Source organism: Arachis ipaensis, chromosome B2 (genome assembly GCF_059453495.1).
Source record: "Arachis ipaensis isolate K30076 ecotype BB chromosome B2, ASM5945349v1, whole genome shotgun sequence".
NCBI lineage: Eukaryota > Viridiplantae > Streptophyta > Magnoliopsida > Fabales > Fabaceae > Arachis > Arachis ipaensis.
The window spans coordinates 43,874,504-43,892,878 of NC_142437.1; positions in this window are offsets into that span (position 1 = coordinate 43,874,504).

An 18,375-nucleotide genomic window follows, 5' to 3' on the forward strand; every position below is an offset into this window, starting at 1 on the left:
AGGTGGAGTTGTAATATATAGATGTATATGTAATTAGAAGGAATTATTAAATCGAGAAGTTTGAAAGGGAATAAAAAAATCGCGAGCAGAAACACTCACGTGTCGAAAACAAAATGCGTTCATGAAACGGAGTGAAATAAAATTCAAAGGTAGAGTAGAGTAATGACAGAATTTAGATAAACATATATATAATAGCCGCTGGTCACGACCTGCGAAGTTTAGGCCGGCTAGGGTTAGAGAATTTAAAAACAGTTGATGAAAATCCTAACTTTTCCAAATACATCAAAGCCTCTATAGGCAAAGTTTCCAAAAGAAACATATATACATACAAATCAATAAGTTTTTCAAAATCAAAGGAGAGATATCTAAACAAAATACAAACTCCAACTCACTACGGAGCACCAAGACCTGCATCTGAAAAATAGTGGATATATATAGAATGAGAACCCTCGACCCATGGTTTCAAGTACGATAAAAATGCCAAATAAATACAATATAAGGTAGCAAGAAATTCACTAAGCAATCTTAAACTTCCACCCAATTCATTTCTATTCCTAGGTTCTCTCTAATCCGTAATTCGGGTAACTAACTTAAGGGATTCTAATCTAACACTCTAATCTCATTAATTTTCACAATTCACTACAACATTCCAACAGTCCACGGAACAGCCCTCAAATAGTTCAAATTCTTAGGTTCTAAATCAACTCATCATATCTCCACCCAGAACAAGTGGGACGAGCCATTGCATCTACTTAGGGAGCTAAAAATCATCTAATTCAATGTTCATCTTTAATATCCTTCAATCATTTTATCATTTCATCTCATCAAGGACAGCCCTCAGCGTCAACCGATATCAGCATGAGGGACCTCTTAGATATACATACACAAGCAAAATAGACAAGTAACACACAAGTAAAATCAAGTAAAGCAAGTAGCATATAGTAATTTAATATGTACAATTAAGCAAACCATGACAAGTAATCAAACCCAAACAAATCAAACAAATGCAAATGATGCATGCCTGTCCTATGGCTAATGAGCTCATCTGTCGGTTATACTGCCAACCCGACATGTCTCGTAGCTAACCCTGGACAATCCCATCGTGCGCGCATCTATCAAGAGGAATTTTACATCTTCAAGGAGGAACGTTCGGAAAGGTATAAGTGTCTGGCCATATCTTGCAACGAAGGGTCAACAGAATCTCAACCTGGAGCAAGTGGAGCCGACCCACTGCATCTACCCAGGAAAATTCGTGACTCAGATAAGATTTTAAATCACATGTCATCCTCAACCAGAAGCAAATGGAGGCGATCCACTGCATCTAACCCGGGAGACTCAAACCATAACCTGGATCAAGTCGAATCACACCACTGCATCTACACAGATAAATCATACTTCACAATATTCCGGAGCAAGTGGAATCACACCACTGCATCTACCCAGGCAGGTATATTTCATCCGACCCAGTTTCATTATTACTTTCATCCTCAATCACATTCCTCATAATCAATCATCATCATCCCTCATCATCATAATTATTCTATCTCAACCACATCCCGAAGCAAGTGGAATTACTCCACTGCGTCTACCCATGCAGGTACATCTCAATCAAACTTTATTCTATTATTGAATTCATTCTAAGTCTTACTCCACTTCATTCATAATCATAATCATAATCAATCATCTATATATCTCATTATCTTAATCATTCTTACCATCCTCAATCAAAATCAATCCTATCATTTTTCATTATCAAAATCATTCAACAATATTAGCTCATCATTAATTCAATTCTTCACTTCTCAATCTCCTTCAATATCAATTTAACTTCCTCAATGTGTTCGCACTCTTTTCAAGGACTAAAAATTAGCTATCGAACCTTAAACAGGGGTTACAAAAGTTTACAAGTTTGTCGGGAAGGTCAAACAGTTAAAACCAGAGTTTTGTATGAAAAATAGGGCTTATGCATATGCATCTTTACTGTGCGTACGCACACACCAGCATGAATCCCCAGCGTGTGCGTACGCACATCCCCTCATGCGTACGAACGAGTACTTCCAATCCTCTATTTTGTGCGTACACATCATATGATGCGTCGGCACACAAACCAGAAATTTTGGTTTTCTACAACATCACACCATTCAGTTTTTTATACCTAACTTTCGACATCCATAACTTTCTCTACAAAACTCCAATTTCCCCATATCTATACCATTTTAAAGCTCTCACAACCATCTTCAATTTGAAATAAAATTCACTCAAGTCTAGAATCTGAGGGCCAAGTTATATCACACCGAAGTTGGTAAAAAATCAATTTTGACCAAATTTACCTAAACATTCCTTTTGATCAATTCACCAATTCACATTAATTCAAACCACTTTCTTACCATTTTTAAGCTTTCCAAACATTCAATCATTAACTCCTTACCATTATAAGCCTAATCAAAACATTTTCAATTCATTTATCACACTCATTATCAAGTAAACCATAACTTCATACTCCAATCCAATTCTCATCAATATTCAATATCAACAATCCACCATTAACTCAATTCCAACAATTTTACCACCAACTAGATCATATAAACATATACATATACTTATTCACTAACCACATCAATCAACTAATTCATACCATTCAAACTTCATTTTATCAACAACAATTTTCACAATCTCTAACTCAATCATAACCTAATCATCATTCTAACAATTTCCATCATCATTCAATAACTACCAACCTACCCATCTTTTCACATCATATTCTCACATTCTAATTCCTCAACTCATCAATTTCAACAATTTTAATTAATAACTCATAAACAACTAATCATCATTCACAATTTAAATCTAATAATTCGTCAATTACAACATTTTAATGTCATCCAATCATGCAATTCAATCTTATACCTAGGGACATTTAGCTTAGGACTTCATGTTATATTAGATGGTATTTAAATGAAACTTAAACCGTACCTTAATGAAGTCAAAACCAAACTCTCAAACTTGAAGTCCACCAAGTTCAAATTTCAAGATCACTTTCACCAAGCTCAAGCACCACCAATGATCAACCCAATACTTCCAGTATTCAATCTACACTATTTTTCACATAATACACATAATAATAAAACTCTAGGGTTTTATAGAACTTCATAAACAAAAGAAAAAATTAGCTCTTACCTTTATCCACTGAAATTAGTGATGAAAACTACCCATAGCTCATAATAGAGTACCTCTAAACAACCAAAATTACAAGTTTTCCTCAAAATCCAAACCAAAACACAAATTAAAAGAGAAAATAGAAACTATATAAAAGACTAAGAAATACTCACTATAATACTAGATAGAATCGAAGAGCTCAATGAGAGCATCACGTGGCCACAAATGGCTCGTCAATCAGAACTCCAGAGAGGAAGTTATGGTGGATTGAAGTTTAAGAAGTTAGGTTTTGTATTCTTCTCTCTCATTCTCATCTCTCAATTTGTGGAACTAAATGGAAATGGGAAAGAAGATGCTGAATTGTGGGTTAAGTGAGGGTATATATATGTGGGCTTGGGTCTACCATAGAGTGGGATAAGGTAGTATTTTAAGCCCATTTCACTTGGTAGGGCAGGCCTTGACATGGTAGGGTAGGCTACCCGCTTTGCCACTCCTATACCTATCTAATGTTGGAACATGTTGAGAAATTTAAAAAAGCTTTTGATAGACTTTATAACGAAAAACTCTATTTTCTTAGATGGTTTGGAAAGAATAGTGGGAAAAAAAAGAAAGTTGATCCACCTAAACCACTTGATTGGCACATGGCAGATTATTCATTGAACTTTTGAGAACCTTCTTTGAGATAACTTTATGTTTCTCATCTGACCTTCCTTGCATGTTACTTCAAACAAACTTTTTCATAAAATTGTGTGAATATGATCTCAATTAATATCTTGGAGCTAAAATTATTCTGAATTGTTGGGGAGTATTACATGTTCTTTTAAGCATAAATATGATAAATATTGGGGACTGTTGACAAATTTAACATGTTGGATGCTTATGACAAGAACGTGTCTACTAGTATGACTAATTTTGTTAAAATCATATTGGATACCTTGTAAATTTTATGAAAAATAAATTACAGATGATAAAGGGATAAAAGATGGTGGGAATTCATCAAGAGATGTTTTGGATGATAATACTAAAGTCTCATCTAGTATCAATGGTGTTTCTGAAAGTATAGTGGATATGTGAAAAAAATAAAAAAAAAAGTGAAGGCTAATGCAGATAGCATATTAAATGTGGAGAAATATTTGACAAAGGAAACTGTGAAAAATGAGAATTTTGGTATATTGAATTGGTGAAAATCGAACGCTTTAAAATATAGGGTTATTTCTATCATAGCCCATGGTGTCTTAGGTATCTTGCTTTCAACTATTGCATCTAAGTCATGTGTTTAGCATAGGTGGGTGTGTGCTTGATGTCTTTCGCAGCTCGTTATTACCAAAAATGATGCAAACTTTGATTTGCACTCAAAGTTAGTTGTGCCATTCTAAACATGAAGTTAGAGATCAAGAGTTAATCAATTGATAGTAGGGAGAAGATTGTTGATGTTACTTTTATGATGATATCTTCATTATTTGTTAATTAATTAATTCAAGTAATATTTTATATGAAAAATGAGTAATTTTACATGTTTTGTAGGTTGTTTGACTAATACATCGATATTACAAGGAGCAAGTTCACAACATTAATAGCATCTTATGAATCAATTGATGGATTATGACTACACATTTCTATGGAATTAAAGTATTGCATTTATTTCTAACATTAATGTTTTGTGTTATTAGTCAATAGAAGACTATAAAGTTAATGTTGTGTTTAGAAGTATAAGACTTTAGACTATGTTATAGTATTTTGTTGTTTGTACGTGAGTTAAATATTTTGCATTATTAGTATTGATTAATGATTATACTTTCGTTCTAGAGTTTGATTACAACGTGCTATATATTTTTTAAGTGAATTTTACCATATTATGAAATAATTGTTGTGGGAGATTTAAAGATTCTCACATGCTAGCTTTGAAGAAGGTAATATGTCTTATCTTAAAATTATTTTTTCTAACCAAAATTATGTAATATTAATTATAAATTAATTTTTTTTAACAAAAATTATGAAATTTGGAAAGAGATTTAACATACATAGAATTTGGATTCATGGAGAGATTCAAGATCAACATACATTTGCTACCAACTTCTTCATAACAACTAAAAGTAAGCTTCTATTTTCTTTTACACTATCATTAAAGATCCGATTTTCACCTAATATAGTTGTGGCCCAAAATGACAAACTTTTATTAGGTCTAGGTCGTGTTAATGTCTAAAAAATAAACCCGATGTATATTTAAGATTGAATTTGGGTCAAGACAAATCCGGTTTTACCCGACCCATGTACACCCTACTCTTTAGGTTAGCATCTCCACGAATTAGCACTACGGGAGTGGGGATATATTCGAAGAAACTTTGATGATCAAATCAGAAGAGTCTTTAAAGTGACATAATGGTAATATAAATGTGTGTGGGTGTAAGAACTGTATCTGGGGGAGCTAATAGCGCTCCCATTTATATTATTTGCCTTTTATTAATCATTTTCTATATATTTAAAAAAGTTTAGATAAGATAAGATAATAATTTAAATAGTTATATTATTTTGTCAATCCTTATAGTTTCATTAAATTTATAAATAAGTCAATATAATTCAAAAGCTTCTAATTGGATCCCTACACCGTTTTGTTTTTTGTAATTTAAAGTTAACAAAGTAATTTAACATTTTTAAAACTGAAACTATAAAACTATTTGGGCAAAGCCACTTCACCATATCAAAGTCTAATTGTGCACCTTCTTTCTCTATTAAGGTTTTAATTTTATTAGTCTCCCTTTGAACCAGATCAAAACGGAGAACACAAGCTATTTGATATTTTAATTCAAAATTTCTTTCATAAAAGCCATCTCTTCGTAATAATTTATCCCTTTTCAATTGTTAGATAGAAGACCTATTTAGAGTAAGTTTTACAGACATTGAACTTTATAAACAATGATCAAACCCTTCCAAATAGTAAAAAGTTCAGCTTTTAATATACTAATTCCTAAAACACAACCAAAACACCCTTTCGCCCAATCACCAACACAATCTCTAATCATATATCCAAATCCAACTCTTCCAACATGTTTAAAAACATTATCATCATAATTTAATTTGACAAACAAAGGATGAAATCTGTTGTGACAAGATGAGAATGATAAGAAAATTCCATGGTGGAAGAGTGGTGCATGAATTGTCAATCACACTTTTCACAACTCGTATCACTAACCAGCAAGTGCACTGGGTCGTCCAAGTAATACCCACTACAAGAAAAAAGGCCTATCGGCACCATTTTTTCTTGCCACGCTTTTAAAGCGTGCCCAAAAGTGGTCAATGGCCACGCTTTTACGAGGGTGGCCACTGATTTGTGATTTGGCCACGCTTTAGAAGGAAATCGGCATGTTTTTTTTAGGATGGCCACTGATTTGAAATTTGGCTACGCTTTTTTTTGCCACGCTTGAAAAGCGTGGCCATAGAGAAAAATCGGCACGCTTAAAAAGCGTGGCTAATTTGTCTTTCAATAGTCACCTTTTTAAGCCCATATGCTGTATTTATTTTGGCACCCTACAAAAGCGTGCCAATAAAGTTTTATCCCCCAAAATTTAATTTTCATATTTATTTAAGCACCCTGCATAAACGTACCAATAGAGGTCCCCAAAATTTTAATTTCCCACCTTTTTTTTCCACACTTAACATTTTTTAAGTTCACTTTTAACCTAGCAGAAGTGATAACAACCCTCATACATACACTTCACTTTTATTTCCAAATCTCCTTTAACCCTAGCTAGAAGCCGTCGCACCTAGCGGCTGTTCATCACTGCCGATTGCGATGACCGTTGCACCACCCAGCTTGCCTTCATCTAACCCTCACACCCAGCCCTCTCTCTGTCGTACCCTTGTTGTTTCTCAACGGTCTCTCGCACCATCAACGCTGCTCCGTCTACGCACCCAGGAATCGGCGCTGCTCCGTCCACGCACCCTCGTCGGATTCGGAACCTCCATCGGCGAGGAGAAGAGGAAGAGGAAAACCTTAGAGGAGAAGCCCTCCGCCGATTCCGCAATCGAAGCTTCGGAGAAGAAGAGGAAGTACCACGAGTCAATTGAAGAGGAGGAACAAGACTCACACCCTCTGTGTGAGGTGCGGCCACCGTAGCTTTCACCTCCAGAAGAGTCGCTGCTCCGCCTGCGGTTCCCCCACTGCACGCAAGATGAATGTAAACCCTAATTTCTTCCATTTTCATTCATGATTCCTGATTCTACACATTTTAGTTTTAATCCTCACTTCATTCAGCGATTCTCTCTTTTTCCTCATATTCCGATTCATCGCTTTTTGCTTGCTTCATTCATTGCAGTACGAGAAGGTTGAGAAGATTAGGGAAGGAACCTACGGCATCGTTTACAAGGCTCGCGACTGCGTTACCAATGAGACCATCGCTCTCAAGAAGATTCGCCTTGAGCAGGAGGATGAAGGCATTCCTAGCACTGCAATTCGCGAGATTTCTCTCCTCAAGGAGATGCAGCATAGGAATATTGTTAGGTATTCTTTTCTTCATCCTAATCTCACTTCTTCTTGCTATTATTATTCGAATGCGTGTATCTCTGATGAATGCTGCTTTTTAGTAATTTGTGTTTGTGGTTTCAATTGGTAAAATTCATGTGACGTAGAAAATTGGAGGGTTTCTGGTGTTCATTGTGTGTGGTGTTTTTGGTAAAATTGAGATTTCTTTCGTTTGGTGTTTTTGGTGGAAAATTGAGGCTTCATTGTATGGAAAATTACTATGGTGTGTGGTTTGTACTTTGTAAATTGTAATGAAATTATATATATATTGGGATGTTTATGATTAGTAGTTCAATCATGGTTAATCACAGAACCTGAAATGATGTTTCCTTCAATGTGAGACTTGTTGACTGTAGTTGATAGTCTGTGTTTTTTATTACAGATAACTGGAGCGTGAAGGCCATCCGCAGAAAGACCACTGGCACTGGCAGGATGAGGTACCTCCGTCACGTGCCTTCCGATTCAAGAGCGGCTTCAGAGAAGGTACCTCCACGATCTATTTTCAGATCTTCAGTAGTTGTGTTTTCCGTCAATCATCATTTCGTTAATGCGATCTTGTTTCTTTTTGAGTTCTTTTTCTGTGTGTATATATAGGTATACAAAGTTCTTTTTCCTAGGCTAAATTGATTGGGTTAGTTACTAGCTCTAGCTGTTGAATTTGCTAGTGTGGGTTATTGTTAGTGTTATTGTTGATTGCTTGTTTCCATTTTGTGGTTCAGAGTCTGAAATCAAGGGGTATTCGATTCCCTGGCCGTGACAACGGGAGCTTGGCGCCTATTTTCACTCCTCTGCGTTCGGTGTCTGAGGCTGAACTTGATCTTCCACACCAGACTCAGCATGATGATATTCCTGTGCAGATTTTTACTCCTGAACAAACTAAGGAAGCTTTTGATGTTGCTAGAAACAGCATTGAGCTTCTTTCTACTATGTTGTCTTCTTCTCCACAACAAGATGTCTTGCAGGTAGATTTTATATAGTTAGTTTGGTGTAATATTTGTTAGTATATATAGAAATATGCGTGATAGTAGAAGCATATGTGCACACAACAGGGTCCAAATTAATTAAAGGTTCCACTATGGAATTGAAGAAAAAGTAGTAGCATTGGTTTTCTCTTAACTTTTTCTCATTGATTTCATTTGTAAAAAGCGAACCTCTTATGAAAAGCATGTATATGGGGTATACATACTACACTGTATGTATGTTTCTTTTTTTTTGGTGTGTCTTTCTCTGTTTGTTCTTGATTCATGCGTAGTAATTGAATTGTTCATTAGAGACTATTAATACCGAATTGTAATTGTCTCAATATGTGACTAACACTACTGTTTTGTGATTAAATTTAATCTTAGTAATTCTTATTTGATTGAGAAATAGTTGTCATTGGCTTGTTTGTAGTATATATAACTATATAGCTCTTAATTCTATGGATTAATTTGGTTGTTGGGGAAATACTAGGTGTTAATTCTATCGATTTCCATAATTGATGCATGCATGCTATAAAGCTAAGTTATGGCTCCAAGGTGCCATACTTGTGTATACATGCTGGAAACTGTCACAAAATGGTTACATTTTTGCAAAATGTCAGAAAATTCAATGATGCACATACATATTTTCTTGGAAAATTGTAATGGAAACCTGTGTTTTATTTTGTTACATGATGAGTTATTAGGAGTGTGTGTTCTGCTGACTCAGATTTTCTTGTCAAGTCCTGAATGAGTAGCTGGTACTATCATATGTTTGTACTGTCAATGTTTATTCTGCAGAAATTACGAAAATATTTGCTGTAAAGCTTCATAGCACAAGATCTGATTTTTTGGTATATTATTGTTGTTTTGTTTCCCTGTACAGTGAAGAAGAGATTGCTCTTTTTTTCTATCAACAAGGATGTCTGGGTATGTTCCATTTTATTTATCTCATGTCTTATTTATTCAATTTTCTCATAGATTCATAAAAAATGTCACTTTTTTCATAGATTTCATATCTGAAAACTGTTATGGCTACTGAGCCAGCAGCTCCTGCTGAGCATAATGTTAGTTTGCTGACAATTCCAAGTGCAAAGACTCTTGGAGAATAGGCTGGGATAAGTCTTTGAAACTTTGTTCTGCCGTGCAATTCATATCCTCTCAAACTTTTGTTTCCTTTAAATAAATCTTTTTCGCCCTCCTTACAGTTGTGCAAGATTGATTCGGAAGGAAAAGCTAGGAAGGTAACTGGTTGCTCCTGCGTAGTTTTGAAGGTATAAGCATTTTCAAGCTGATAGTTACAATACAAAACTGCAGTATGTTTTGTGTAATTGTGCTTAGACTTGTTGAAATCATTATTGAAGATAAAATGGTTGAGTGTGTTTTCATGGCATTTCTTTTAAACTTGTTGCAGGTAAGAAGAATGGGAAGTAAAGAAACTGCATTGATAGTCATGCATGAAGAATATAAAATCCTCAAGTGCTACAAAAATGATAGAAGTTCTTCCAAGAGGGCCATCTCCTTTCTCTAAAGCACAATGCTGTGAGCTACAAGATTCAGCATCATGACTTTTTGCTAATAAACCGCGAAACTCAACAATATTATGTTTGGATTATTGATATTTATTTCTTTATTTCTTTATTTCTACACAAAAAATGACAAAGAGATAGAATAAGTTAATGACTTTTAATAAGTTTTATATGTATTGATATTTTTTATCCCGATGTATTTTATAACTACTTTGGTTATAAGAGATTGATATAGCTAATTTAGTTTGAATTTTATTAATGTAATACTAATTTTCATTAATTAATTTTTTTAAATGATATTAACATATTTTTATTAATATTTTTAATTATTTTTCGAGTACATTAGAGTACTGTAAAAGCATATCAGATTTTTTTTTTAATTTGATAGGGATATAGCCACGCTTTAACAGCGTGGCAATAGGTCTATGATTCTTTGACTATTGGCACGCTTCAAAAGCGACACCATATCTTTTACTGTTGGCACGCTTCAAAAGCGTAGCCATATCTTTCACTTTTCGGTACGTTTTTAAAGCGTGCCAATAGGTTAATACATATGGCCAAGCTTTTAAGCGTGGCGAGAGTTAAAAGCGTGGCAAAAAAGAAAGCGTACCGATAGATCTACAAAAGCGTGGCGATAAAGCAACCGGCACGCTCGCAGATGTGACCCTTTCAAAAGCGTGCCGATAGCTCAAAAAGCGTGGCGAAAAGCTGTCGGCACCCTTTTTAGCACTTTTCGGCACGCTTTAAAAGCGTGGCAAAAAGCTTATTTTCTTGTAGTGACCTTACGTGAGTAAGGGTCGATCCCACGGAGATTGTTGGCTTGAAGCAATCTATGGTTATTTTGTAAATCTTAGTCAAGAGATTAATAATAAAAATTACTTTTGTTTATGAAAACTAGATAACATGAAATAAAGGTTACTTGTTATGCAGTAGTGGAGAACAGATTGAGGTTTTGGAGATGCTCTGTCTTCTGAATCTCTGCTTTCCTACTGTCTTCTTCTTCACGCACACAGATCTCCTTCCATGGCAAGTGATGAATATTTTGGAGGAAAAATAAATCTCTCCCAAAACACACAAATCTAACCGGCAAGTGTACCGGGTCGTATCAAGTAATAAAAACTCACGGGAGTGAGGTCGATCCCACAGGGATTGAAGGATTGAGCAATTTTAGCTTAGTGGTTGATTTAGTCAAGCGAATCAAGATTTGGTTGATGGTTTTGTGACTTGCAGAATTAAATTGCATTGAAGTAAAGAGAACAAGAAATAAATTGCTGAAACGTAAAGGACAAGAAATTAAATAGCAGAAACTTAAAGTGCAAGAAATGTAAATTACGGAATCTTAAAGTGCAAGAAATGTAAACAGCTGGAATTGTAAAGGGAATTGGGGAATGGATTCGCAGAATTTAAACAAGGAAAAGTTGAATTGCATTAAACAGAAGAGGGAAAGGGAATTGAGATTGAACCGGATATGAAGCAGATAAGTAAATGAGCATAGAAAGGAAAGAAACAGAATGTAAATTGGGGATTTGGATCTCAGGACCCAGAGACTAGAAAACCAAGTCTAGATCTCAATGCCTTCCTAGATCCAACAAGAACAATTGCAAGGGAATTGTAAATTGCAAAGAGAATAGATGAAGAGCAGTTAACCGGAAATGAAATTCAATTAACAGTAAAGAAGCAGAGAGATCCAAGATTGAGATTGAAACAGAATTTCTTCAATTCTCCAATCCAAGATCCAAGACAAATGTAAAATGAAATTGAAAGCAATGGAAACAAAGAAATTAAAGTTCACTCAATAACAAAAGCTCTCCGAAAACTATTATGAAAATTTCAAAAGGAAAGCTCTCCGAAGAACTTGAATTCTATCCTATTTATACACTTTCTTCCAATGATCTTCAAGCCTTGAGTTGGGCCTTTGCTCTTGGTGGAATTGGGTTGAAAGAGGCCTTGGTTGATTGCTCTTGAAGTTTGGAGAAGAACCGAAGTGAACCAATTGAACCGGTTTTGAGGTTAGCAAAAGTTGGACCAAAAGTTTGAGCCAAAGTTAGGGGTCTAACTTTGGCTCCAACTTTTCATATCAGCTAGCACATTTTGCTGGTATGAACGTTGGTGCCAATGTTAGGGGTCTAACTTTGACCCTAATGTTGGCCTTGCCTAATGTGCTTGTGGCGCCAACGTTAGCCTCCAAGTTAGGGGGCTAACGTTGGCGCAAACTTTTGCTCCTTCCCCATTGAAATTTCATGTGCCAACGTTAGATGGCCAGGGAGGAATTCATGTGCCAACGTTAGCCTCCAAGTTAGGGGGCTAACGTTGGCGCAAACTTTTGGTGTCCAGGGGAGAAATTCATGTGCCAACGTTAGCCTCAAAGTTAGGGGGCTAACGTTGGCGCAAACTTTTGGAGCCCAGGGGAGAATTTTCAAGTTCCAACGTTAGCCTCCAAGTTAGGGGGCTAACGTTGGGGCTAACTTTTCAACCAAAAGTTTGTGCAAAAGTTTGATGCTAACTTTAGGTCCAGCTTCTTGCTTCCTGGTTCAATTTCACTTATTCCATTGTCTTCTCTTTACTCCTAGCTATTCCTTCTTGCTTCAACCTTTCTCCAAGCTTTCTTCACCTATCATTAATCAACCAAACTCATCAAAGCTATGCTCAAAATCATGAGATATTCAATCTTTCATAATATGCAACAAATATAGCATAAAACCTCATGAAATGGCATGAATTCATATATGGTTGGTTCAATCAAGGGAAACATGAAAATCTACTCAATTAGCTTGCTTGTAGCTCAAGAAAGTGCATAATTCTAATGAAAACAAAAGAAAAAGACTAGTTAAAATAGGCTAAGATGACTTGTCATCACAACACCAAACTTAAAGCTTGCTTGTCCCCAAGCAAGAAAAGATTTATGCTCCAAGGTTCTTTCAATTAAGATGGATTGAGGAACAATTGTGAAGTGCAGTGAGTGAAGTGATCAAGTATCAGTGGGGTAAACTCTAAATCATATGCTCATGCAAGGGCTTCAGTGCTCACTAGTCCTTACATATTGGGAGTCATAGGTCTTAGGATTTTCATCCAAATGGTATCATGGAGGTCTCTTTATATGTAATCACCTTGAAGCAGCTTATAGTTTCTGTGCTTTGGCCTCGACTCTAAGTATCATGTCTCAAAGCGGCTCTTTAGATAAGCTTTCAATCAATACTCCTAAACCAGTTGGTTTTAAGGTATTAGGTGTTAAAGCACCCCTAAGGATTTACTTGCTCAAGCCTCTTTCTTTGACACAACTCAACCACAAGCATTTTACTAGGCTAACAACTCTTTGAGTTTTGTTTCTTTTTTTTCTTTTTCTGCCTAGTAATTGATGCTCAGAGCCTTGGGCCATATTCTTTTTGTTTTTGCATTTTCTTTTCTTTCTTTTTGTTTTGTTTGCTGCTTCTTGGATCAATAGATTTTTGAGAATCTCCACAATACTTCTTTGAACTTCATGTCCCGCCTATGAGCTCCCATGCAAGTTTTCACAAGCATGCAACCTCAATACATGATCATACAACTAAAACCACCACTTCTCCTAATCTTTTGCTTGCCTCAAAATTGTTTAATTCCTCAATCCTTCTTTTCAAAGAACTTTCATGTGATGCATTTCTTGAAAATTGAGTGCAAACAAGTTTTGAAGATGAGAATGTTGTGAATGATCAAGCCTCTTGCTTATTGAATTATAAAGGAAAACCATGATATGCATGCAGGCAGGGGTATAAAAAACTATACTATGCAGACAGGCAGCAACTTGCAATAGCAACAATATTTGATGTAAACAGTCACTTAACAATACAACCTGTTGGAGTTCACTTGCTTTCCTTCTCATCACCATTGCTGGCCTTTATGTTCATCTTTTGTTTCTTTGGTTGATGATTCTTAATCCCTCCAAAGGCTTGTATGATGTTCTGCAATGATATTGGAAGTTGCTTGTTCCCCAAGCACTTAGAAACAATGGTTAGCATGCAGGATTTATTTGTGGGCCTTTGTACTTACTTTGGTGTGAGAACACCAAACTTAGTACCTTGCCAATGGTTCTTGTGCATCAGATTAACCACCATGTGTAGAATTCTTTTTCTTTTTCAAAAATGACAAAACTGAAAACTAGGAAACAGCAGAATAGTTAACTAGTTCATCCATCATGCTTGAAGCCAGCATTATGCAGAAAATGAGAATGTGTTTTATGATGGGATTTTGGTGAAACACCAAACTTAGAATCCTTCATTCTCCCTTATATTGTTTTGGTGTGCAACACCAAACTTAGCTTCTTTGCAATGTAGATAAACTAATTAACCTTTTTATTAAAATAGTTATGAAAGGAAAACTACCTTAGGTTGGGTTGCCTCCCAACAAGCGCTCTTTTATTGTCACTAGCTTGACATCCTCTGTGCTTGCTTATTTCAGATTCTGAGCTTTCTTCTCCTTGTCCCATTGTCCATCTAAGTGAGGCTTTGCTTCCTTCTTACTTGTTTCTGTGAGGTTTTTGGCTAATTATTCTATTTGCTTCCCAATTCCCCCGAGTAGGTCCTCATAGTGTTTGTTCATCCTCTTTAGATGTGTCATCATTCTCTCTACTCCACTTTCTAGATTGGAGATCCTTTGAGAATTCTGTGAGATTGTGTGGTGATGTTGTTACAAATTTGGGATTGTGTCACTGGGCAGTGAGCTTGAAGGTCTCTCAATAGAAATTTGCTTGGAGAGCTGCCCAATCTGCCTCTCCAGGATCTTCAATGAGGCTTCATGGTTTTTGTTTGTTATTTCTTGGTGTTTCATCATTTTTTCTATCAAGGTCTCCAAGTTGGTGAGTCTTTGAGGTTCAGGTGGTGCTTGTGGTGGGTTGTGAGATGTGGGTGGTGGGTGGTAGGCATTTTGGTTAGTGAGTTGGTTGTTGGAGTTGAAGTTCCTTGGTTCCTGAGGTTGAGGTTCTCTCATTCTGAAATAAGACTGTGGCTTCCATGGTGGAAATTGTTCATTCACTGTGGTGGAGTGGAGAAAATCAATTTGTCTGGCCATTGACTCCAATTGTTGCTGAGTTTGCTGATGTAGCTGTTTGCTTTGATTCATGACTGCCTTCACTCCTTCAAAATTCATTGTATCTTCCTCCAAAGTTGCATTCTGTGGTGTCTCAAATGAGTGTTGGTTGTTGGTTCTCTTGTCGTTGAACCTTGCAGTTCCTTGACTAGTTGCTGTTGCTTTGAGTAAATCATTTGAGGAGTGATCTACTGCTCTTCTCATTTCTGGGGTTAATCCTTCATAAAATGCTTGGAAAGCCACTTTGTCATTTGCTTTCTTGTATCTTTCCCATGCTTTGAGCAATGGTTCTTCCTCTCCTTGCATGAATGGATGTGTTCCCTCTTTCATCTTGATGTTTTGTCGGGATGTAGAGAATTTGGCTAGAAATTTGGCAACCAGATCATCCCAACTAGTGATACTTCCTTGGGGGAGAGTTTCAAGCCATTGTGCTGCCTCATCCTTTAGTGAGAAAGGGAATAGCAAGAGCTTGTAGACATCATGATTTACAACATCACAGATCCTCAGAAAAATAGATAGATGCTGTTCAGAATCTTCCAAGGGATTTCCACCATAAGAACAATTGTTCTCTATTAGTGTAATGAGTTGCGGCTTCATGTTGGGATGTTCTTCTTTCCTGTGACATATGAATCAATCAATAGAAAACACAGTGATTCTCTTGAAAATTGAGTGTAGCCGGTTGAGACAAAACTTCAAACAGTTAGTGGGTTAGTCAAAATTAGAGAAAAATAAAGAAAAAGTGCTTGATCTAGATCACCACCTCACTTAATCATTGTCAATCTAATCAATCCCCGGCAACGGCGCCAAAAACTTGATGAATATTTTGGAGGAAAAATAAATCTCTCCCAAAACACACAAATCTAACCGGCAAGTGTACCGGGTCGTATCAAGTAATAAAAACTCACGGGAGTGAGGTCGATCCCACAGGGATTGAAGGATTGAGCAATTTTAGCTTAGTGGTTGATTTAGTCAAGCGAATCAAGATTTGGTTGATGGTTTTGTGACTTGCAGAATTAAATTGCATTGAAGTAAAGAGAACAAGAAATAAATTGCTGAAACGTAAAGGACAAGAAATTAAATAGCAGAAACTTAAAGTGCAAGAAATGTAAATTACGGAATCTTAAAGTGCAAGAAATGTAAACAGCTGGAATTGTAAAGGGAATTGGGGAATGGATTCGCAGAATTTAAACAAGGAAAAGTTGAATTGCATTAAACAGAAGAGGGAAAGGGAATTGAGATTGAACCGGATATGAAGCAGAGATAAGTAAATGAGCATAAAAAGGAAAGAAACAGAATGTAATTTGGGGATTTGGATCTCAGGACCCAGAGACTAGAAAACCAAGTCTAGATCTCAATGCCTTCCTAGATCCAACAAGAACAATTGCAAGGGAATTGTAAATTGCAAAGAGAATAGATGAAGAGCAGTTAACCGGAAATGAAATTCAATTAACAGTAAAGAAGCAGAGAGATCCAAGATTGAGATTGAAACAGAATTTCTTCAATTCTCCAATCCAAGATCCAAGACAAATGTAAAATGAAATTGAAAGCAATGGAAACAAAGAAATTAAAGTTCACTCAATAACAAAAGCTCTCCGAAAACTATTATGAAAATTTCAAAAGGAAAGCTCTCCGAAGAACTTGAATTCTATCCTATTTATACACTTTCTTCCAATGATCTTCAAGCCTTGAGTTGGGCCTTTGCTCTTGGTGGAATTGGGTTGAAAGAGGCCTTGGTTGATTGCTCTTGAAGTTTGGAGAAGAACCGAAGTGAACCAATTGAACCGGTTTTGAGGTTAGCAAAAGTTGGACCAAAAGTTTGAGCCAAAGTTAGGGGTCTAACTTTGGCTCCAACTTTTCATATCAGCTAGCACATTTTGCTGGTATGAACGTTGGTGCCAACGTTAGGGGTCTAACTTTGACCCTAACGTTGGCCTTGCCTAATGTGCTTGTGGCGCCAACGTTAGCCTCCAAGTTAGGGGGCTAACGTTGGCGCAAACTTTTGCTCCTTCCCCATTGAAATTTCATGTGCCAACGTTAGATGGCCAGGGAGGAATTCATGTGCCAACGTTAGCCTCCAAGTTAGGGGGCTAACGTTGGCGCAAACTTTTGGTGCCCAGGGGAGAAATTCATGTGCCAACGTTAGCCTCAAAGTTAGGGGGCTAACGTTGGCGCAAACTTTTGGAGCCCAGGGGAGAATTTTCAAGTTCCAACGTTAGCCTCCAAGTTAGGGGGCTAACGTTGGGGCTAACTTTTCAACCAAAAGTTTGTGCAAAAGTTTGATGCTAACTTTAGGTCCAGCTTCTTGCTTCCTGGTTCAATTTCACTTATTCCATTGTCTTCTCTTTACTCCTAGCTATTCCTTCTTGCTTCAACCTTTCTCCAAGCTTTCTTCACCTATCATTAATCAACCAAACTCATCAAAGCTATGCTCAAAATCATGAGATATTCAATCTTTCATAATATGCAACAAATATAGCATAAAACCTCATGAAATGGCATGAATTCATATATGGTTGGTTCAATCAAGGGAAACATGAAAATCTACTCAATTAGCTTGCTTGTAGCTCAAGAAAGTGCATAATTCTACTGAAAACAAAAGAAAAAGACTAGTTAAAATAGGCTAAGATGACTTGTCATTAGCAAGCTGTATGTTGGTGGATCACCGTTGTCAATGGCTACCATCCATCCTGTCAGTGAAAATGGTCCAAATGCGCTGTCACCGCACGGCTAATCATCTGTCGGTTCTCACTCATGTTGGAATAGAATCCGTTGATTCTTTTGCGTCTGTCACTATGCCCAACACTCGTGAGTTTAAAGCTAGTCATAGTCATCCCTTCCAGATCCTACTCGGAATACCACAGACAAGGTTTAGACTTTCCGGATCTCAGGAATGACCGCCAATAATTCTAGCCTATACCACGAAGACTTTGATCATGAACCAGGAGGCTAAGAGATACACACTCAAGCTAGTGCATATAGAACGGAGGTGGTTGTCAGGCACGCGTTCATAGGTGAGAATGATGATGAGTGTCACGGATTATCACATTCATCAGGGTGAAGTGCGAGTGAATATCTTAGAATAGAAACAAGCGTGATTGAATGAAAAACAGTAGTAATTGCATTAATTCATCGAAACACAGCAGAGCTCCTCACC